Below are 24,850 nucleotides of genomic sequence, written 5' to 3'. Positions count from 1 at the left end.
ACTAAAAAAAAAAAAAAAAAAAAAAAAATCCCATTTACCACTGCACCAAAACAAATTAAGATACCTAGGAATAAACCTAACTAAGGGGGTAAAAGACCTGCACTTGGAAAAGTACAGGACATTGAAAAAAAAGATAGAGGAAGACATAAACAAATGGGAGACTATACCATGTTCATGGATCGGTAGAATCAACATCATTAAAATGTCCATTTTACCCAAAGTAATTTACAGATTCAATGTAATCCCCATTAAAATACCAAAGGCTGGTGCCCGGCTAGCTCAGTCGGTAGAGCATGAGACTCTTAAAATACCAAAGGCATATTTAACAGACCTAGAACAAACTTTCCAAAAAATCATTTAGAATAAAAAAAAGACCCCGAATAGCCACAGCAATCCTGAGAAAGGAGAACAAAGTTGGATGGATCACAATACAGGATATCAAGCTATATTATAAAGCCACTGTTCTCAAAACTGCCTGGTACTGGCACAAGAACAGACATATAGACCAATGGATCAGAACAGAGAGCCCACAAATCGACCCAAGCCATTATGTTCAATTAATATTTGACAAAGGAGGCAAGAGCATACAATGGTGTCAAGAGAGTCTCTTCAATAAATGGTGCTGGGAAAATTGGTCAGACACATGCAAAAAAAATGAAACTAGACCACCAACTTACACCATACATAAAAATAAACTTAAAATGGATAAAGGACTTAAACGTAAGATGGGAAACCATAAAAATCTTAGAAGAATCTATAGGCAGCAAAATATCAGACATATGTCGTAACAATATCTTTGCCAATACAGCTCCTAGGGCAATGGAGACTAAGGAGAAAATAAACAAATGGGACTACATCAAAATAAAAAGCTTCTGCACAGCAAAAGAAACCATCAACAAAACAACAAGAAAGCCCACTACATGGGAGGACATATTTGCCAATGTTCCCCCTGTAAGGGTTTAATCTCCAAAATTTACAGGTAACTCATACAACTGAACAAAAGGAAGATAATAAAAAAAGTGGGCAAAGGACCTAAATAAATACTTTTCAAAAGAGGACATATAGAAGGCCAAGAGACATATGAAAACATGCTCAAAGTCACTAATCATCCGAGACATGCAACTCAAAATAACAATGAGATACCATCTCACACCTGTCAGAATGGCTATCATCAACAAATCAACAAATGACAAGTGCTGGTGAGGATGCGGAGAAAAAGGAACCCTCGTGCACTGCTGGTGGGAATGCAGACTGGTGCAGCCACTGTGGAAAACAGTATGGAGTTTCCTCAAAAAGTTAAAAATGGAACTCCCATTTGACCCAGTAATCCCACTTCTGGGAATATATCCCAAGAAATCAGAAACACCAATCAGAAAGGATATGTGCACCCCTATGTTCATACAATAGCTAAGATTTGGAAACAGCCTATGTGCCCACCACAGAGGAGTGGATTAAAAAACTGTGGTATATCTACACAATGGAATACTACACTGCTCTAAAGAAGGAACTTTTACCATTTGCAACAGCATGGATGGACCTGGAGAGCATCATGCTAAGCGAAATAAGCCAGTCAGAGAAAGATAAATATCACATGATCTCACTCATTTGTGAAATATAATGAACAACATAAAGTGATGAACAAAGATAGATCCAGAGACAGAGAAACACCAAACGGACCATCAAACCTCAGAGGGAAAGTTGGGGAGGGGGAGTCTGGGGGAAGGAGTAAGAGATCAACCAAAGGACTTGTATGCATGCATATTAGCATAACCAATGAACACGGACACTGGGGAGGTGGGGGCTTGTCCTGGGGGTGGGAGTGGTGTAGGAGGGGTCAATAAGGGAATAAGAAGACGTATGTAATACTTTAAACAATTAAAAATAAAATGAAATAAAATAATTAAAGGCTGATAACCTGGAGAATGTGTTTAAATAAAAGCTTTATATCAGAACTCCCTTTTTCTTAGCAGTTGTTTCCTTTTCCTCCCTGACAACTTCTTGACTATACTTCCTAGTCCACTGATATCTGCCTAAGTAGGGTCATGTCACTAGTTCTCACCAATTAATGAGCTAAAAAAATGGGATCACAATGCCAATCTGTTTCATACTGAAGAGTCCTAACTGGCCAAAGGAACTATTTATCTTGAGTTTATGAACTAAAAAAACTTTTTTTAAATTATGTATAATTCTCACTTTGCAATTTTGCCGAAGGATAGGATTAACTAGATTCAAAACTGACTTTCAAGGAAACATTCTTTTTAAAAAAATGGATTTTGTTGTTGTTGTTGTTGCTGCTGTTTTTTTAGAAAGAGAGAGTAAGGGAGAAGGAGAGAGAGAGAAACATCAATGAGAAACATCAATCAGCTGCCTCCTGCATGCCCCCTACTAGGGATTGAGCCCTGACTGGAATTGAACCTGTGACCTCTAGGTGCATGGGACAAAGCTCAACCAACTGAGCCACATTGGCCAGGGCTCAAAAAAAATTCTTAATACTGGAATGAACTTAAAAGTTCAAGGACTATGTGAAAAGACATTAATGTGTACTCACATAGCGTATGCAATCAAATTCTGCTTTGAAAAGCAAATTTAAATGGTTCATGGATAATATTAACCACAATTACAATATGAAGCCCAAAGAATAATTATTAAGACTGGTAGAAAAACATCTATGTATGTTCAAGGAAAATCTTCATCATTCTTTTTAAAGATTCAAAAGGAAAAAGTTCAGTTGGATTAAAAATCCATTCTCATTATCACAAGAAGTTTCAGTATGACATCTGTTGGGGGGAAAGAGTTGCTAAATTTGAAGAATGATTGAAGAACTCAAAGAACAATTTTAAAAAACTGAATCACCCAAATTCTGGTTAAAGATGAGGAAAGCGTTTCCTTCAACTGGAGAAAAAGCAGTAAATATTCTCTTACTACCACCTACTGGTACAACAAAACTTCTCATTGATCAGGAAGCAATAGCATGGATCTGTCTGTTTTTCAGACGTTGAGCTTTCTCCAAGACTAGAGAGGACTAGGACAGGTGACCTTGGGTGAAAGTCTCCAGAGTCTTAGAGAAAGCTCTAGGTCTGAAACCAGATGGTACAACTCTAAAACTACTTTATTTCGCTGTTCCCAACACATCAGTATTTAAAGGCATAAATACTGTTGCTTCTGCCTTAACGAGCCTTATAAAGATGACATACAGCCACCAGAGTGAGCAATGAAGCTCCTCAATTCGCTCCACTGAGGATCTGTCCATCAAAGACAAATGCCCATGTGCAAACCTGAACACTGTGAGCAGAGATAGTAAAAGTGCATTTGGCCCTGTAATAAGAGGATTGGCATGAGTCTGTACAAACTCAAGTCCACCTCTTCTGTTATTTGACCTAAAAAGCCATCAGATTGTCTTCATTATAATGATGCATATTTGTATGTATGAGAGCTGTAATTTATAGATTCTCAAGTCTCTTTTCCTCAGAGCCAGTTTAAAACAATTAGAATTTGCAAGCTGGTCCATAAAAGATAAGCACCCAGCATCAAGGGTGACATTTCACAAAAGCTGACTAGTGCATGTTAAGTAGGTGATTACTTCTGTGGCCTCCAAGTGCCTCAGCCGTCCCTGTCCAAGGCAACTGTCCTCAAAGAACACGTTCAAGGTAATGATGTTGATATTTAAGGTGTATCGCAGGAGGTGGGGAGTGTAGTTTAAGCTTAATCATTATCAAAGTTCAAATTTTAGAAGGCATTTCTCACTGTTTCAACAGCTGCAGGTCTTAAGAGCTTTGCCTCCTTCAAGAGACAAAGTGAACTAGCCAGGAAAAGTTATCATGTACAATTTTCAGTCATGCCTGGCTTCTTGATATCAACACTCCTCTGTAACTTAATCGCCTCAAACCCTTTTGGTAAGTTAATATAAGTTCAAAGTCAACAGCCAAATCTCTGTGAAATCAACAGATAATGTAAGACATAGGGGAAAAAATCAAAGAGATACATGAGTCCTGGCTGGGTGACTCAGTTTGGAGCATCATCTCTTATAGGTTTCGGGTTCGATTCCTGGTCAGGACACATACCTAGGTTGAGGGTTTGATCCCCGATCTTCAGGGATCCATTGGGAGGCAACTAATCGATGTTTCTCTCTGACATCGATGTGACATCGATGTTTCTCTCTCTCTCTCTCTCTCTCTCTCTCTCTCTCTCTCTCTCTCTCTCTCTCTCCCTTCCTCTCCCTCCTTCTATCCCCTTTCTGTCTCTCTAAAATCAATTAAAAAAATATCCTCAGGTGATTAAAAGGAAAGAGAGAGAGAATCTTGAACACATTCGTGCATTCATTTACTCAATTAAATCTGCATTAGAAATGAAAGATGAAAGTAAATTAAGTCACAGTCCTTGATGGAAGAGAAAGAGCTGTAAAAGTGCTCTCTGCAGGGAGCAAAGTACTACAACAAAATGCCAGAGCAGTGGGTTCAGGATCCTCCCACCCATCTGGAAGGATGAGCATAAGTTTGACCAATAGATGAGACAAGGATGGGGATCCAGTTAGAAAACTTCTTTTTCAGAAGAAGTATAGAGGGTACAAATAAGCAGAGCACCTGCATTCTTCCATCAGGGAATGGATTTAAACCCATCTCCAGTACTGCTACTAGTAAATGTCCCTGGGGTGGGAAGGGGTGACTGGGTAAAATCATCCCAGTTTGAGACTTCTGACTTAGAGAATTAACATTTTTAAATATATATACACTAGATTTGATTTTATATTGTATGTTCCACTTATTCCTATTGCTGCCCTCCATTTCCTCCCCCTCTCTCTCTTACACACACACACACACACACACACACACACACACACACACACCCTCTATCCTATGGGTGGAGTGGATCAGGCTCAGTTCCCGGCTGCATTTTGCTCCCCTTGCTGCAGCTCCTCAGAGTCCAAGGGCAGAGTCACATGGACCAGTGCCCACCAAGCAGGGAGCAGGGGCATTTCTGGAAAAGGACAAGCAGCATACAAAATGACTCCTTATTCAGGCATGGAGAAAAAAATTAGCTGCTGCTCAGATAATTATGTATGTGCCACTTGTTAAAGATCAGTGCATTTTTACAAGAAAGTTACTTAATAACCCCCTCCCTGTCTCACAAGCAGAATGACACAGATATTTTAGATTTATACACCCACACACACTTCTAAAATAAATGAGGCAGTTTACAAAATTAAGTAAAAAGTTTTTAAAAAGTCAAGATTAAAAATAACAAATAAAAGCTCAAGAAAATAAAAGAAAATTTACAGAAAAATGGATGCTAGCAAACTTGAGATGGATTTATTACTTGTAGTTACACCCTGGAATTGGACTTTTGCATTTGCTAACCAATTGAAAATGAAATATATACTACAATATTCCTAAAATAGCAGATATGAATAAAGCCCTCTGGGGGTACAGACAACCTCTACTAATTGTCCAAACTGCCCCAGGCTGAGCAAGAGATCAGCTTGGACAAAGATGGAGCTAGAATCCCGAGTTTCTGACACCACTTTGCTTAAATCAGAGGATGAAAACTGGAGGACTATAGACCAAACCCAGGTGACTAACATGTATTTGAAAATAACACTCACTATATTCTTCTAAAACATTAATTTTAAAACAACTAAATTTCACATAAAAATTCTAATTTTCAGCTTCTCTTGAAAAACCCAGAGATCTGGCAACACTGGGGATGAATTTTCCAATGGCAACATGGACATAAACCATGACTGCCTTGGAGTTGGGCATGTACCTTCCTGTTGGCCAAATTCCTAACAGCTGCTTCACCCAGTGTGTTAACTGATTGGCCCTACTTACTAGCAAAGTTTGCAACCCTATTTTGGATAAAGAACCAAGACAAAGGGAGTTTACCTTTTTAAAGGAGTTTCCCTAGTTAAAAATGACCAATTTGGTTGAGAAGAATTAATCAGGGTTAAATGCTTGAGAATTAATGTAACAGCTTTGATATCAGCCATGCCTACTAACTCCAAAACCAGAAAAAAATACCACTACAAACAAAAGGGTTTGATTTTAATCCATCTACTTAGAATGTTTTCCTACTATTGTGTATATCAAAAACTAAATTCAGATCAAAAGTGTAGTACCTTTCATGATTTGGCTCCAATTCTTCACCCCTCCCTATGTGCACTGCTCTCCCACTAGAGGTTGAGTTACCTGCCCGGGCCCCTACCCCTGGGCTCAGCTACGTGACCTGCTTTGGCCAAAGGGATTCTAGCTAACATGACACAAGTGGAGTCATGAAAAGGGATTACACACTGGAACTTGCTTCCCTGCACCTCTCCCATCTCCAAGAGGGCATGCCCAGGATATCCTGTAGGAAGATGTGGGAATACATAGTTGCACCAGGGGCTTCTGGCTTAGGTCAGCAGACCAGGTGACCAGCCAGCTAAACCCAGATAAATATGTGAGTCCAGTCATAATAAGCAGACAGCTTAGCTGACTGACTGTACAAGTGATAAACAGTTATTGTTGTACTAAAAGCCCAGTACATGAATTTGTGCACAGGTGGGGTCCCTGGGCCTGGCTGCAATCAGGGTAGGGCTGACGACCAGGGAGAGGGAGAAGAGGAGGGACCGTGGGCCAATCAGGGCCTGCCAGCCGAGGGACAGATGGGGTACGGGAGGTTGGCCCCAAGGAGCAAGCCAGCCCTCAGACCCCCTGGGAAAGGGGCCACATCCGCCACCACCCACCCCTGGTTCCCTGTTTCAGCCCGGGGCCAAAGGCCCCACCAGGGTCAGGAGAGGAGGAGACGGTTGCCAAGCCAGGCGCAGAAGGAATGGATGCCGAAGCTGCCGGCCGGGGGCAGCTCCTGCATTGAGCGTCTGCCCTCTGGTGGTCAGTGCACATCATAGCAACTGGTCGACTGGTCATTCCGGTTGTTCGGTCATCAGTCGCTCAGGCTTTTATATATCTAGATGCCTTGTATGTTTTATTTATTATGCAGCAAAAGTTAAGTGGTATATTGTGAACACTGAGAAAGAAGATACCTACCAAGGTATCTATCTGGTGGCTAACTGGGCTCAAATTTTAAAAACAGACACTAGCAACCATTTCTACACCAACTGCACTTCACACAGAAGCCTGCACTGAACTGCCTACCTGCACTGTTTTTCTGTCTGCTGAGCCAGGCCTTATAAAGGAGCTCCTGGAATCCTATTTCAACCAATGGGACTGAGGCTTCCCCCATCCAAACAGAGCTGCTAGCTATATCCCCATCAACATCTTCACTGACCAATCAGAGCAGCTCATTTCTGACCAATCAGTAAAGTACCTTTTGGACAAATCCAACTGCAAGGATTTGGAGTACTTGTTTGCATGAGGACAGACCAATCAAGGATGCAGTCAAGGACGTCTATCTATATAAGCCAGCTCCCCTCTGGCTCTGAGTGTGCACCTTCCCTGTCCACCAAAGACTGATCCCTGGAGGAGATAAAACACCAAAGATATATCTGTCTTGCTGGAGCAGAGTCGAACAGACCAACATGGGCCAGAGAAGACAGGCACCAAACACAGAATGGAGCAGAGCAGACCAGCACAGAGCTGAACAGATCTCTAGCAGAGAGGGGCCTGGCCCCAGATCCACCTCATAGGCTTGCTGTTTTCTTGCCTATGCTATATCACAATTGAGCTGTTTCGCACTGAATAAAGTTTTCCTTCTTCACCACATCCCAAATTGGGGATTCCTGTTGTTGAATTGGCACCAATGATCATCTGTTGACAATATGTAGTTTACTAACAAATCATTTTATTTGGTTCAGAAAATAGTTAATTTCCTGAAGTTTCTTCTCAAGACTACTCTCCTTGAGAAAACAAGTTGTTTTCAGACTGTCTTCTAGTGGTGGGGCAGAAGTGGGAAGGACAAATTCAAATTAGGATACACAAAATAAGCATAAGCAATTGATATGACAAGTGACAGACTAGCAATTACTGAGGAAAAAAAAAAACACTAAGCAATCATAAATAGCAGTTGGGGCTACTTAATCTACTCTCCATAACATTAAGATTTTCATAAGAAGCAAGCTGTTTCTTAAATACATTATAAAGCATAATACTTGGTTTTTTACTCCTATTTTTTAAAGTAAAAACAGAAATTCCTCTTGACTTTCCTAAGTGAACAAACACCACTAAAAATTTTAAGAAAGGGAAATATTTCTTACTGCTATTTATACCTCAAATTTGTATGTTGCTTTATAGCTTACAAAGCATTTTCTTTAGCACTTTCTCTTTTGACTTCCATTCAATCCCACAAAGTGGGTATAATTACAATTTTTTACTTTTACTGCTAAGAAAAACAAAGCTTTGAATAAAATACTTGGCCACCATTGCTTTGCTAAAAAGTTATAGTAACAGAACTAGAACCCATATCCTCTGTCTCTAAGCCAGTGCTTTTCCACTACATTTCTAGGTGCGGAAGAACTGTGTCAATTCTAAATACATTGCCCAATCACTGAAATATTTTCTTTGTCCGTCCCTATCATATTTCTTATCACCCCATCTCCCGCAAGAAATGTATTTAAGACCAGAGTATGTCATCCATATGAGCTTATCTACTTAGAACTAGAGATTTCTATAATGAATACAAGATATGTAAATATGCTATAAATCCAACTTTCTACAACTATTTTAAGATTTCTTTTAAATAACCCTTTCTCTTGTTAAGAATGTTTACCTCTTTCAGGCAGAAAAGCATTTTTTTTTCCAGAAACATCATAAAACCTTAAATTTTATTCTTTTAATGGTATTTTCTTTTTTGGTGTACACGTATTTTCTATTTCTCTTTTTCCTCCGCTCTTTCTCAATTCTCATATTTCTTCCTTTCCCCACACTTACTTTATATATTTAGATCTTTCCTTTTAACTCTTCTATAATAAAGGACTGGAAAACATTTTACTGTATTTACCCAATATGCTTATTCAAGAATTTTGTATTTCTTTTTTATTATTATTCAATTTATTAGGGTGGAATTGGTTAATAAGGTTATGTAGATTTCAAGGATACATTTCTATGATACATGATCTATATATTGCATTGTGTGCCCACCACCCAAATTCAAACCATCTTCTATGACCATATATTTGGTCCCCTTTATCCTTTACTAATCCTCCACCCCATCTCCTCTGGTTACCATACAGTTGTCTGTGTCTATGAGTTTCAGTTTTATATACCATATATGGTAAAATCATATGGTTCTTAGGTTTTCTGGCTGATTTTATTTTACTTAACATAATATTCTCAATTTTATTTCTTATTCTTAATTTTCAAAGTGGATAAACAAAATAATTGGCATATTCTTTCCAAAATATATAGATTTCTACATTTTAAGAAAAAAAGTTAACTGGAGTTCTTAACTTTAACCTCTCCATGAACTGTTTCCTGGAATGTTTTTAAATGTACACATAAAAAAATTTTAAAGATATAGGATTCGATAGAAATCCAATTATAATGAAATTGAATTATTGGGAGTAAATGGATGAGGACGGAAGTTAAGAACCTCAATTTCAAAAACCTTCAAAAAACTAAAGTTGAAATAATGCTGAATAACTAATGCTTCAATATCAGATTGGTGTGTGACAATAACCCTACAAGGTCAGTACACTATCATCATGATATATACCTAAGAGGCTAAAGGCGCTAAGAAAGGTACTCAAGGCTACACAGCTACTGAGTAGCAGAGCTGAGTCTCGAACTTTTCTCCAAGGTCCAGATTTCTGACCATCTAACAGTACTCATTGCCACGTGCACTACTCATAAATTTAGGACTTTTTCTCAACTCATTTCTAGTCACCAAAATGGTTTCTCTGACTTTTGAGTCTTTTCCTATACATTCCAACTCCCCTGGCCACCTGATTGAATCTAGGTTCTTGAATCAGGAATTCAAGGCCTTTGGCAAGCCACCTGTCTTAATAAAAGAACCATAGAAAACTTAAGGCCTACATTCAGCTGTTACAGCAACTATTCTTCTCCCACTGCTTACCACTCATTAATGTCATTAGTTCTGGGTGGAATGCCTTCTGCTATCTAGTATTGCCACCTACTTAAACTACACTCATTTGTCCAGGCATAGCTCAAATAAAATCTCAATGAAGCTGTCCACATCTAGCCAGAAGTGATCTTTCCTTCTTCTGCATTTGTATAACTTTATAATTATAACAATACATTTGTGAAATGTCAAAATATCTGCATGAAATACAATTATTTGTGCCACAGAATTTTTTTTAATTTTTCTTTATGCTCAGCTAAGGATATGTTTTATTGGTCTGAAAGAGCAAAGAAGGGAGAGAGAGAAAAACACCAATGTGAGAGAGAAACATCAATCGGTTGCCCCCACAGGCATCCAGACCAGGGATCAAGCCCACAAACTAGGTATGTGCCCTGATGGGGAATCAAACCCAAAACTTTTTTGGTGTAAGGGATGATGCTTCAACCAACTGAGCATCTGACCAAGGCTGTCACAGAATATGTCATGTTCATTTTGTCATCAAACCTATGCTGGATTCGCCACTTGGAATATTCTTTTCACTCCTTTTTCCCTTTGCTAACTTCTACTTTTCTTTCAAGTCTCAGCTCAGAGGAAACTTCCCCTAGAAAGCCTTCTTTCACTTCCCCCACCCCTACCCTGGACCAAGTATCCATAGTGGATATCAACTCAACACAGCCCAGAGATTGCTAATTGGCTATTTACTTGTCTGTCTCCCCACTAGACTGGAAATCTTACCAGAGACTATTTATTTAATCCATGGTTGTATTTCAACACCTAGCATAGTTCCTGGCATGTAGTTGGAACTTTTAAATGAATTTACAATTAAATTTTCTTATTATCCTGTCTGACTAATCCAGAGACAAACTTCAAAGTACAGGACTTTGCACTTAGTAAATACTAATTCAATAATTGTTGGGTAAAATGATTATTGTAAAAATGGATCTTATATCTTCAAACAATATGGATTAAACTGCAAAATAGTATAAATATGAATACTTGATAATATGTCCTTTATAGAGAAAACAAGGATAAACTTTTCAAATCCATTTGAATAAATGTATTAAAACAACTGAATCACACTTAGGCTTGTTTGAATTATTGCAAATCATTTAAATTCATTATTGTCATCTGCAGCTATCTGCCCCCTCAATTATTATTTGTCTGTACTATAAAGCACTATACTCTAAATTACTTAGATTCTTTATCATCTAGATCCATTCTCAGTATTCTTTTAATGTACCAATTGCTGCTCATAAGCAAACCCATTTTTTGCCAATTTAAAACCTTCAGTCTCCCACCATCGAGCTTTTTCCTTTTTTCTACAATCTATAAAATTACTTATCTCACCTACAGGGTATTATGGTAAGTGAAATAGCCAGAGAAAGACAAATACCATATGATTTCACTTATACGTGGAATCTAAAGAACAATACAAACAAGCAAACAAAACAGAAACAGACTCATAGACACAGAGAACAGACTAGTGGTTGCCAGAGGAGAGGGGCCTAGGAGACTGGGTGAAAAAGGTGAAGGGATTGAAAAGTACAGATTGCTAGTTACACAAAACAGTTATGGGAATATAAAGTACAGCATAGGAAATATAGTCAAAAATCATACCTAATAAAATGGTAATATGCAAATTACCATCACTTCGCTACGCCCACGATTGGGCCGGCTGGAGGCGCGGGGGGGGGGGGGGGGGGCGGGACTCAGGGTGGCCGATTGGCTGGCAGTAGGAGCGGGGTGGGGGGGAGGAAAGGGGGGGCGGGGACTCACGAGTCCCTGACCCCCACTCCTCCCGCCGGCTTAAACGGCCAGCGCTGCGGAAGACGGGGGTGGCGGAACTCGGTGTGGCCGATTGCGTGGCTGCTGGCACCAGTTTTCCGCCAGCAGCAGTTTTCCTCTGGCCACCCGCCCGATCGGAGCTCCCAATCGTGCTGGCGGGAGGCGCTCTGATCGGCAGGTGGCCAGAGGAAAACTGCTGCTGGCGGATAACTGGTGCCGGCAGCCAGGTGAAGGAAAAGTCTATTGCACGAAACTTTGTGCAACGGGCTCCTAGTATTGTAATAATTATGTATGGTGACATGTGGGTACTGGAATTATTAGGAGGAACTTTGTAAAGTATATGATTGTCTAGTCACTATGCTGTACACCTGAAACTCATACAAAATAATACTGAATGTAAACTGCACTTAAAAATAAACAAATTTTTTATAACTGCTTATCTCTTCTTTCTTTAAAATAATAATCATCGTTCACTTCTTCCACAATGTCTCTCTTCTTCACTTCTCCATTCATCCATGAACCATTTGTTCCTGAACACTCATTCATTCATTCCTGAGCACCTGTGTCATGGCAAACCCTGTGTACAGTGTAGATTCTAGATGTTCATCAGCTAAATGGATTCATATAAACACAAATACTTCCATCTCCCAAACACCCCACACGCCAGCATTATACTGATCGATGTTAATGGTTACATGAATTTCAGGGAGGAGTGAATATCTGATAAGGACCTGGTAGTCTGTTAGGAGCATTTACAATTATTGATAAAAAGATACCAGAAGCAAGGTTGGGGTGGGGGGGAAGGACAAACAGAAAAATATTCACATTATATTGAAACCAAAGGATTCATCATCTCTCTAAAAAAATTATTTTAAAAGAACAGACCAGTACCAAAAGATGCAAAGGGTATATAAACAGGCAATTCACAGAATACAAATGGCCCTAACAAGTATAGAACGTACTTTATATTCCTAATCAAAAAATTGCAAATTAAAATAATAATATGATATGCTTGTTTATCTGTTTTGTACAAATAAAAAAGTAACTCTCACCTCCAGGATTGACAAGGGCACACCTTGTTGTAAGAATATTAACTGAAATAGATAGCTTTTCTGGAGAACAATCTGGCAAGACAAGTAAAAAATAAGTAATATGCATATGTTTTGACCCAGATAGTCTACTTCTATGTACGTGGTAGGGCAAAAGTAAGTTCATGGTTGTGAGTATGCACAACAGAGTCTATTCTTATATTATTATTTATTAATTATTGTATTATTTTCATACAAGAAACTATAAACCTACTTTTGCCCCACCCTATATAATATCCTAAGAAGACAAAAGGAGATGTTTAAGATGTATGTATACATTTGATGTGTATATATATAGAGAGTTTAATTGTAGAATTAAAATAGCAAAAAAAAAATAAGAATTACAAATCTACTGATAAGGGATACATTAAATATAGTTATTTGGAATATTATGTAGCAGTTAAAAGAGACATTGTAGAATTTTATGCACTGACATGTAATACTACATTATTGCAACAAATAAATACACACTACAGAATAACATGAATATATTGAAACATTTCATATTAGAATCAGCCCAGTGATACTATATGGATACCACTGAATCTACTCTAGATTATTTTTATATTATTCCCAAATATGTCAAGATTATATTTGAGAATTTGTGATTATATGACCTTAACAGGCTCCTCCAGCTCTAAAATTCTTTAATTCTAAGAACTTTTGAGCAGCATAGATCTTGGACAGTGTTCAAGGCCCCAGTGGGTCTCCTATATAGGTTTAAGTGTCCCTTATCAAAATGCAACAGGAAAATGCTAAAAAGTGTCCAGAGTTTTAACTCTACATTGCAAAACTTTGAGTTTTTAATACTACGTCCTTCATTATCAATGACAAGTCATGCTGAAAATGTTCATTTTATAGTAATCACAAATTATAACTCTTTTACCTCAATAATAATTTAAGAACCATTATTATCTTGAAAAAACTAAGAAAGATAATAGAACCCTTTGAACATTTAAAGAGATAAATAGCCCATCTCCCTTCCTCTCTGAAATCTATAATAAAAATATATTTTAAATAAATAAATAAAAGATAAATAGCAATAAACTTTGCTTATATGGGACTCTTAATCTAAAAATGCTGACTGTCAATTAGAGCCCACTGAGGGCAATCTTAGACAGCAATGGCATCTCTTCATATTGGGCAGGACTGAGATTTGCAGAAAGAACACCTGGGAATGAAAACCACTCTTTTGGCTCCAGAATCCCAAGCAAATCACATGAACTATCTTAGCTTCAACTGTCTCATCTGTAAAACAAAGAATCTTATATAATTAAAGCATAATATGCAAATCAACCAAACGGCTACGTTATGACACTCACTGGCGCCAGGCCAGCCAAGGCGGGTGCGATGTGATTGGTCGGCCCGGCCATTGCCCCATGATCGCCCCACAGAGGGAGGCCCAGGCCACCAACAGGCGGGCTGTGGCAGGTGGGCAGGGCCTCCCTCTGCTAGGGAAGCCCCGTCCCAGGTGCCAGCAGCCGGGGGAAGGAAGGCCTACTCTTGCACAAATTTCGTGTATCTGGCCTCTAGTAGCATAATAATGTCAAACTAGCATGGCTCAGCAGTTGAGCCTCGACCTATGAATCAGGAGGTCACAGTTCAATTCCCGGTCAGGGCACATGCCTGGGTTGTGGGTTCAATCCCCAGTAGGGGGTGTGCAGGAGGTAGCCAATCCATGATTCTCTCACATCATTGATGTTTCTATCTCTCTCTCCTTCTCCCTTCCTCTCTGAAATCAATAAAAATATATTTTTTAAAAAGAATAGTATAATAAAAAATATATATGTATATATATATATATATATATATATATATATATATATCACATAAAAGATTTCTATTACTGTGCCTGGGACAAAATAGGTCCTCAAATACTGTCTAATAGAAACAATTGCATCATTGTTGTCTTTGTTAAGGTATCTAGTCTGTTCCCTTGAATTTTTATAACACGCATAACCATTCTATTTAATTTTTATACTACATGTTAGAAAGGGATTTCTTGCCTCTCAAAAGCTTATTTCCACTATAAATATGCAAAAACGTGTTTAGAAACACAGGGAGAAAGCATACTTACAAAGCACACCCCCAAATCTCCGTGTTGCTCTCCACTGAGCTCAGTGCTCTTCTTAGGCACATATGTCTGCCTCCTATCATTTCTTCATGAGGTTCAGGGCAAGAGGCCTAGTCAAGCAGATAATCTTTGGCTGCCCCTATACTTTCCTCAAACCACCTACAGATAAATGAAACAAGGGTTAAAACACAACCTACAACCTTAAATTTTTTAAAGAAATAAAAGATGAAAATAAGCTCACCCTCACTATGTACAGTTTGTGGCATATCAGAGAACAGAGAAAATGCTCCTTGGGTCATCCAAAAGCCCCACTGAACTCAAAGAAACTCTTTACATCCAAGTGCCCAACCAACATACTCCTCACTTGTTACTTCCGCCCATGCCTGGTCATCCCTAGAGCTGGCCAGATCATGCAATTGTAGCCCAAGTCTACCTAAAAGTACTCTCTCTCTCTCTCTCTCAGCATGTCTATCAGAGGGTAAACTAAGTCAAGTAATTAATTTAACATGATATTTCTGAATTTAATGACCCAGTTGAATTTCTAAGCCAGTTAATGAACTATATATGCCAGTACGCGTAAAGGATATGTTTTATAAGCTGCCCAGTACCACCCACATTTAGTATTGCAATTAAATAAGTAAACATAAAATGTCTTTGGTTGTAAGAAAGTCTGTGGACAGAAATATTTTCAATTCTTTGTGACTGCTTTTAAAGCAGCCTGTAAGAATCTATAGAAAGTATCCAGAGAACTAGTAGTTGTCACATCTATATCTATAAACCACTTGAAAGAAAAAAAAAAAAAAACTATTCTGGAAAAGTTACTCAAAATAAGCTGTGGAGAGCTCCAAACCACACAGGTCTTGCAATGGCAGAGAGGACATGCTGAGAGAACTCGGGTTTTATGCATACTTCAGTCTTCTAGCAAACCATAACCTTTACCCCAGGAGCTGGGTCACAGACACACGCCAATTTCTCTGTGCCAATATGAAGCTGCCAAAGTTTTCATCTTGAATCTATACTGCGCAATACAGTAATTCACTCCATATGTGGCTACTGAGCTCTTGAAATCTGGCCAGTTTGAGTTCACATGTGCTGTAAATATACTACAATGCAAGATTTTGAAGACTTAGAAACATTAAATATATGTGTGTGTATGTGTGTGTGTGTGTGTGTGTGTATATATATATATATATATATATATATATATATATATATACTAGAGACCCAGTGCACAAAATTTGTGCAAAATTTATGCCTTCCTTCCCCCAGCTGCAAGCACCGGCTTCCCTCTGGCACCTGAGACCCAGGTTTCCCTCCAGCAGGTACCCAGGACCCAGGCTTCCCTCCAGCCACTGGCTTTGTCCCGAAGGACGTCTGGAAGGACGCCCAGAAGGACGTCTTGTCTAATTAGCATATTACCCTTTTATTAGTATAGATATATATTCAAGGCTGTAAAATACCTCAATAAGTTTCCATATTGACTACATGTTGAAATTAAAACATTGTGTATATATTGTGTGAAATAAATTATTAAAATTAACATCACCAGTTTCCTTTTTATTGGTACAATGTGGATACTGGAAAATCTAAATTTGTGTGTGTGGCTCACATATTTCTATTTGACGGCACTGTTCTGCATAATTAGTAAATATAAATAACAAATACTGAGCACTTCCAATGTGCCAGGCCCTGTGCTAGATACTGTGCTTCATTCTTGGAACAACGTTACAGTGCGGTCCTAGGAGGAGCCGGCAGAAGCCACTGAGCCCCATCAAACCGATCAAAGTTGCAGCGGGAATTCAATGTCAGATGTTCCTACGAAATAACTCATATCACAGGCACCTAACGTTGGGGCAACTCCCATGGTGGCATAGGAGAGACCGAAACAGCGATACAGCATCTGTGACTAGAGAACAGAAACAGAATGGCCAGCTATAACCCAGGCCAGGCAAGTCGCCTCCAAAATGAGGCCAACCACCTTGACAGCTCAGGACATGCCGCTCCCAAAAGGAGGACCAGGAAGTTCAAATTCCCCGAATAGCTTGACACAGACCAGGCTGTGGATGCCCACGCGGAGGGGGTCGCAGGCCGTGCACCCCGTCTCTCCCCACCCTGGCGCTCACACTACCAAGCCGCGGCCCCACCCCACAGCTCCATCTCCGCGCGGCCAGTGTCCCCACCCCTGGGACAAGGAGAAGTGGGACTTAAAACGTCTACACGACAGGGAAGTGGCACCGAACGGGCCAGGGGAGGTGGGGGGCAAGTACCTGAGATTGAGAGCCCAGGTCCTTAATGCCGGATCATCGCCGAGGTCCCGCCCGGCTCCCACGGCCACCTGTGATCGAGAAGGTGCAACTGACCCTACGCGGCGGCGCAACCGACTGAGCTGTGCCCAGACTCGCAGCTATGGCAACTTGAACTAGCCGCCCAGCCGCAGCGAGAGTACAGGACCCTACTGGTGCCGCTTGGCCCTCTGGGAGTTGTAGTCCGCATCATCCTCTAAGCAAGGAGTTACTAAGGGACTTGGCCCTAAGAGAAACTGCAAGTCCCAGGATGCCAAATGACTGCCTTCGGGTGACTTTCCCGGAAAAAGCAAGATTCGTTGGCACCTGAGGCTCTAGGATGCGCCCTCTTTCCCTGTTTTTTTTTTTTTTAAAGGGCCAGAAGCGTATATTGAAGACAAACATTAGCTAGGGAGAGAGCTGCCTTGGCCCAGACTGTAATTTAATCAGAACAGTCTAAGATATTTATTTCCTTTACTAAGTAGTTGCATAGACAAACATAGACTATCTTTTTGTTATTTCTTGGGAAATAGGCAGGTGTAATTTCCAGCAGAGAAATGTTAAAATCCCCTTAGTATAATAATATCAGAGCCCAGTGTCTTGTGCTTCACAAATTCTTAGATCCAGAAGGGAACAGAAGATTATCTAGTCACCCCTTTTAGGCCTGGAAAAAAATAAGATCTCATTTAGCTCATTGATGACAAATTAAAAGTAGAATTTGAGAATGTCACTTCAAAGCTGCTGCTAGGGTGTCATCTCTCCACTTATTTTGGAACCTGAAAGAGACATAGTCCACTCAGAGAAGTCCGTTTCAATCGCGAAAAAGAAATTTAAAAAACCTCAACAAGGAACTGAGCTTTGGAAAAGTTAAGAAGAAGTGAAAATCCAAATTAGTCACGAAGATGGTCACTTCCTTCTGCCACTGATGCTTTCCTCCTCAAGGCTAAAGTCAAGTTTTACTTTATCTGTGAAACTTTCCTGGCTACCTCAAGAAGAGCAAGATCACTTAAACAACATGGGTTCCCTATTCTAATCACTGTGTGCTGTAATTATCCATTTCCCTGTTGGTCCCTTACATTACATTCTAAGCCTTTCAAACACAGGGACTTAACCTTTTAAAATTTCCATCCTCCCTTCTCTCTCTCTCTCTCTCTCTCTCTCTCTCTCTCTCACACACACACACACACACACACACACACACACATTAATAATTATGACCTATTATATCATACTAGAGGCCCAGTGCACAAAATTCATGCATGGGGGGGGGGTTTCCCCTCAGCCCAGCCTGCACCTATTCCAATCCGGGACCCCTTGGGGGATGTCCGATTGCCAGTTTAAGCCCGATTGGGCCTAAACCAGCAGTGGGACATCCCTCTCACAATCCTGGACCACTGTCTTCTAATCACTCACCTGCCTGCCTGCCTGGTCACCCCTAACTACCCACCTCCCCCCCACCGGCCTTATTGCCCCTTACTGCCTCTGATTGCCGACCTGATTGTCCCTAACTGCCTCTGCATGCTGGCCTGATCACCCCCAACTGCCCCCCTCTGCCAGCCTGGTCACCCTAACTGCCCTCCGCTGCTGACCAGGTCACCCCCAACTGCCCCCACCTTGCCAGCCTGGTTTCCCCTAACTGCCCCCCCCCGATAGCCTAGTCACCCCTCACTGCCCCCCCGCCAGCCTAATTTCCCCCAACTGTCCCCCCTGGCTGACTTAGTCACCCCCAACTGCCTCCCCCCCCCCCCGCCAGCCCGGTCACCCCACACAGCCTGCTTGTTCAGTCGTTTGGTTGTCCCTCGCTAACCCCCCTGCTGGCCTCATCATAGGCAGCCATCTTGTGAGGGTTTGATGGTCAATTTGCATATTACATTTTTATTATATAGGGTTTGATATATCAGTAGCATTAAAATATTTTTACTGACTGGCCAATACTGTGAGGCAGATGTTATTTTATAACCAGTTTGAACATAAAATTATTATTCTAAGGACATACCTATGTATTTGCATCTGTCTTCGACTAGCTTGCTCACAGCTGTATTCCAGAATATACTCATGCTCGCTTCGGCAGCACATATACTAAAATTGGAATGATACAAAGATTAGCATGGCCACTGCTCAAAGATGACATGCAAATGAGTGAAGCGTTCCATATTTTAAAGAAAAAGAAAAGAATACACTCCAGCGGACACAAATGTTAACATAATTAGGAACAGTCATTAAATTGCCCCATGCGCATGCAGAAGCATTAGAGTAATTTTGTTTACATTTTAATTTTTCAAAACAATTGTACTCATTCATTTAATTCAGCAAATGTATGCTGAATCTTTCTAGGATCCAGACATTATATTAGACACTTGAAATGTAATAAAAATGAGGAGAATAACAACCTAGCTTCTGCCCTCATGTTGCTCAGAGTTAAGAAAATATGAAGAGCAGTGCCTAAGAGAAAAGGAATTCCTGAGTGGGAATGTGATAAGAAACAGAGACAGGAGTCCCAGAATGGAGAGTTGGAGATTTCAGGGCTGGGGGTGCAGTGCAGACCTGAAGGTGTTGGAGGAAAGCTCATGTCCATAGACTGCTCAACTTCTACTCAAGCAAGTAGTATTCATAGTCTGGACCTAGCTGTCCGCCCATTGGCGTGAAGAGAAGACAGCCTGCATTTTGCACAGTGATTGTCCAGCACAAGTAGTAACCATCTGTTCCATTCCACATTGTTCCATCTAGCCACTAGATGGCCGAGCCTCCTTATAATATCACCAGACAGTTGTAAGTGATAAGAAGGAAGACAGAGCACCAAAGCAGGATGCTATGGGCAAGGTTAAAGAGAAATCTCCAACATCCTAATTGGAACTACCCAAAATACTCTCTGAACCAAAGCACAAAATGATCATAAATGGTTGTTAACTATTCCTGCATCAACTTTTCAAGCAAACTACAAATCTAGGAAAGTTAAAATATAAGACAAGATGTTGCAAAGATGGTATTGCCAACTACTCAAGGAATCATCTTCAGCTATTCATGTGTGCCATTGATGCTATAATATTCTTTTTAGCCACACACTTATTAGTTATAGGTATGTGTCACTGTCAAGAGCATCACAAATGTAAAACACAGCAATTTGTTTGCATTTAGGTCAAAATGAACAACTATTAATGCACAAATCCAAAACCATAAAATATTTTTATTATAGCTAACTAAGATAGCCTGTGCTCCACTTTAATAGTTACCTTGGGATGGGGGGGGGGGGGGGAGGATAAGAACACAGAGCCATGCTAAATACCACTTTCTGATATCTGGACCATGCTAATAATTCTTCTACAAGAAGGAAAATGTATTTTTCTTAACCCTTTGCACTCGCTTGCTTTTTTCTCGATTCCTTTATTCTAATGCTAACCGTGTCGAGTCACACTCGACATCCGAGTGCAAAAGGTTAAGTTATTCTCATTCATCTGTTATATTTAAAAGCATTTTTGTGTTTAATGAATCAGAGTGCACACACTTTTCTCTTACTTAAACTGATTGATCTTCTCATCCCATGTTTTTATTTGCCCCAGTTTCAAAGTTAGGCTAAGGAAAGAAAAGTGCCTTTCTGATTATCATAGCAATTTTCTGAGCAGGTTATTAGAATACTAAAGGCCCAGTGCCACAAATTCATGCACAGGTGGGGTCCAGCTAGCCCAGCCCCAATCAGGGTGGATTGGGGCAGGCCTGCCAGGAGGAGGAGACAGTGGGAGGTTGGCTGGCCAGCCTGCCCCGATCGGCCGATCAGGGCCGGTCCAGCTGGGGGGAGGTGCTGCAAGTGATTGGCTAGCAGGCCCTGCCCCCAATTGGGGTGGGGTGGGGGCCTATCAGGCGTCAGTGCCCAGGGGAGGGGCTGTGGGAGGTTGGCTGGCAAGTCCCACCCCCAATTGGTATATGGGGCTATGGGGGGGAGGGGGGAGCTGGCTGGGGGGAGGGACCGTGGGCTGATTTGGGTAGTAGGGGCCCATCGGGGGTGGGGCCAGCCAGGGGGAGGGGTTGCAGGAGGTTGGCCGGCTGGCCTCACCCCCAGATCGGGCTAGTTCGCTGGCCACAGTGGGTGTCATAGCAACCGGTCGTTCTGGTTGTTACAGTGTTCCAGTCACTGGCCTTTTATATATATAGATGGTTATCCTGAAGACTTGGTCCAATTTCCTGAAATGAAACGGGTAAGCATGGAAGATTTTACCTACATTATGACCACCGATGGTCTTAGGCTCTACAGCAGCGGTTCTCAACCTGTGGGTCGTGAACCCACAGGTTGAGAACCGCTAGCAGGGGCACCTAAGACCATTGGAAAACACAGATATTTACATTACGATTCATAACAGTAGCAAAATTACAGTTATGAAGTAGCAACGAAAATAATTTTATGGTTGGGGGTCACCACAACATGAGGAACTGTATTAAAGGATCGCGGCTTTAGGAAGGTTGAGAACCACTGCTTTAAGCCATCAAGTATGTGGTACTTTGTTACAGTAGCCCTAGGGGTCTAACACAGACATCAAAAGTGCTTTAGATGTCAAAAGTTACACAGAGACAGGGGAAATATGAAAAAGGCCCAAATTGAACTTGTAGACATGAACATTTCTCCTGACATAAAAAATATACTGATGGAATCAATGGCAGATTAATTATTTCAGAAAAAAGGAATATTGAATTTGAAAATATAAAAAAGAAACTATGCAAAATGAAAAAGAGAGAAAATTAATTTGTAATTTAAAAAAGCATCAATGAAACAAAAAAAACAAAAACAAAAAAAGCATAAATGAGCTTTTTTGTAAAACAACTTTAATTAGCCTAATATAAGTGTAATAACTGGAATCCCCAAAAAGAGTAGAGAGACATAAGGGGACATAAAAAATAAATGGAGAAATAATGGCTGAAATTTTTCCAAAATTGATGAAAACCATAAATTCACCCTAGCAGTATAGCTGAGTTGGTTGGAACATCATCCAGGACACCAAAAGATAGTGGGTTCGATTCCCAGTCAGGGCACATACTCAGGTTGTGGATTCAATCCCCAATAGGGGTTGTGCAGGACGAAGCTGATGGATGTTTCTCTCTCATTAATGTTTCTCTCTTTCTCTCTCCACCTTCCTTCCTCTCTCTCTAAAATCAATAAAACATTTTAAAAAACAACAATAAATGCAAAAAAATCAAGAACCTCAAAATACTGCACAAGAAATATGAAGAAAGTACATCAAAACACGTGATAATCAAAGTACTTTCAACCAGCGATAACTAGTCTTAAAAGCATTCTGAGGGAGAAAAAGCATGTTGCAAAAGAAAATGATGACAGAACATTTGTCCTTGGAAATAACAAGATAGTGGAACAATATTTTTAAAGTACTGAAAGGAAAAGGAAAAAATGCTTTCAATATATAACTCTGTACCTAGTAATGTTATCCTTTAAAAATGAAGGCAAAATTAATACTTGTTCAGACACAAAAAAAGATGGAATAATGCATACCCAACAGATCTGTACCACAAGAAATGTTAACAAAAGTGTTCAAAGTAAAAGCAAGATTATGTCTTTTTTTAATTGATTTTAGAGAGAGGAAGGGGGGGAGCGATATATATATCATATATATATATATATATATATATATATATATAGAGAGAGAGAGAGAGAGAGAGAGAGAGAAACATTGATGTGAGAGAGAAACATCAATCAGTTGCCTCCTACACATGCCCCAACCAGGGACTGAACCCAGAACATGGATATTTGCCCTGACGTGGAATCAAATCCACCTTTCAGTATACTGAATGATGCTCCAACCAACTCAGCCACTGACCAGGGCTGTTTTTTTGTTCTGTTTTTTATTGAAAAACTAGTGGCCCGGCGCATGAAATTCATGCATGGGTATGGTCCCTAGGCCTGGCCTTTGATCAAGGCCATCTTCCCCGGCTGCCCACACCTGGTCCCACCCCCTGCCACCACCCACCCCCAGTTCCCTGTTTGCCATTGAGTGATCAGTGCCTGATAGCCAGAGGAAGGGATCGAGAGGTGGGGTGTTCCTGCCCGCTCACTGGCCCTGCCCCAGCCATGGGGGCCATCAGGTGATCGGAGCCTGCCGGCCGGGGAGAAGGACCGAGAGGTGGTGGTCAGTGCACCTCATAGTGACTGGTCCAGCAGTCGTTCTGGTCATTTTGCCATTAGGGTCATTTTGCATATTACCCTTTTATTATATAGGATAGTATTCCACTGTATGGATGTATCACTGTTTGTTTACCCATTGACTAGTTGAGGAACACTTGGGTTGTTTCCAGTTTGGGTTAATTATGAATAAAGCCCTGAAAACATTGAAATATACAAATTTTAAGCATAAAGTCCAATGAATTTTGAAAAAAAAAAAGTATGCATTCTCTTACCTCCAGTCTAATTAAGATACAGAACATTTCCATAACCCTGGTGAGTTCTCTCCTATCTTTTTTGAATCAGACTCCCCTAAATAGTGTTCTGATTTCCATCACTATAGTTCTCCCCTTCTTCCCAGAAAGTCACATAAATTGAATTACACAGTACGTGAAGAATTGATGCTCTTTTCATCTCAAGAAGAATTAGTCAGTAATTGAAGGCTTTTAAGAAGGAAATTGGCACAATCTGATTTATCTTTTAAATTATTTTTGTGTGAAGAATGATAAGTAGATGATGGTGTGCCACTTAAGTGTTATTTTTCTTCCATCTTTCTCGGGGGGAAGCGGAGGTGTATGACTCAATAAAATTCCAGCAAGTCCAGAATTTACCTTCAGGCTTCAAACCAGGTCGCAAGGCTGGCTTCAGAGCACCAGAACTGTTCCTGCCATTCCCGGTTCTTCCCAGCAGATGGCCCCAGAGCCTAGTTCCCGGCCCAGCTCGCCAAGTCCGCCTGCTGCAATGTGAGCTGACGCCGCCAGGTGACTCCTCTATACAATTTCTGCGCAAAAAGCGGTCGGGTTTGCGCTGAAGTTGGGGAGCAGTGAGGGTTCCGCCAAAGGTATTGCGCCCCGGCTTCGGCCGCACCTCAGGCTGGCATCCTCAGAGGCGCCTTAGGCCAGAAGGATCTTGACCCCGGTCTGCCCTGGACGGTGCATTCCGCGGGGAGTTTTCTCCGGAGTGCGTGAGCGCCTTGGGGGGAGGGTAGAAGGGTGGAGCGGGAGAGAGGGGTCCTGGCAGGCAGCGCTTTTAGGAGTCTGCCCACGGGAAAAGGTGGCCCGCTGGACTCAAAGACAAGGAAAGGAGGGGGCTTCTAAACTAGGCTTTGGAAAGAGCTAACGGGAGGAAGGCGTGGGGCTGGCTGGATAGCAGGGTGGGGACAGCAGGGACTGGTGTTAAGTGTCAGGGAACAGACAGAGCGGGCTGCGTGGCTCCGGGCTAGGAAAGTAAAGCCAATAGGCTTGTTTGCGTGGAGAGTTGCCTAGGGAAACGGAACACTGGAGAGCCTCTTCTTTCCCCTCTCCAGCCTCCTCTTTGGTGCTGAAGTCACAACCCCCAGGAGTCCTCTTTCTCCCACCCCTCCCTCTCTCCTTCAGCCGGGGAGCCCGGAGCGCAGAGGGCCGAGAATGAGGCGATAGTGGAGGATGAAGAAATGGCCTCGGACCCGTGGAAA

At 41.0% G+C, this 24,850-nt stretch overlaps 1 protein-coding gene and 1 non-coding gene across 6 annotated transcripts in view; one reads left to right on the top strand and one right to left on the bottom strand.

Moving 5' to 3' along the window:
* CEP128 (centrosomal protein 128) overlaps positions 1–17,341 on the bottom strand; it is a 364,379-nt gene extending 347,038 nt beyond the window's left edge. For 4 of the 5 annotated variants that reach the window (XM_028155817.2, XM_054715853.1, XM_054715854.1 and 1 more), the window contains exons 1-2: positions 17,223–17,341; positions 14,959–15,114 (exon numbers count right to left, since the gene is read on the bottom strand). The gene's annotated coding sequence lies outside the window, so the exon portion shown is untranslated. Of the gene's footprint in view, positions 1–12,845; positions 12,918–14,958; positions 15,115–17,222 lie in introns of those variants that run through there. The other variant, XM_054715852.1, reaches the window with a different exon arrangement.
* Positions 17,342–19,292: 1,951 nt separating this feature from the next.
* Positions 19,293–19,396, top strand: LOC114234060 (U6 spliceosomal RNA). Its single transcript, XR_008556191.1, has one exon. It is a non-coding gene; the product is annotated as a U6 spliceosomal RNA (small nuclear RNA).
* Positions 19,397–24,850: the final 5,454 nt, after the last annotated feature.

This window comes from Eptesicus fuscus, chromosome 5 (genome assembly GCF_027574615.1).
Source record: "Eptesicus fuscus isolate TK198812 chromosome 5, DD_ASM_mEF_20220401, whole genome shotgun sequence".
NCBI lineage: Eukaryota > Metazoa > Chordata > Mammalia > Chiroptera > Vespertilionidae > Eptesicus > Eptesicus fuscus.
Note: the sequence above shows the minus strand (reverse complement) of the source record. Positions and strands in the feature narration are given on the sequence as shown.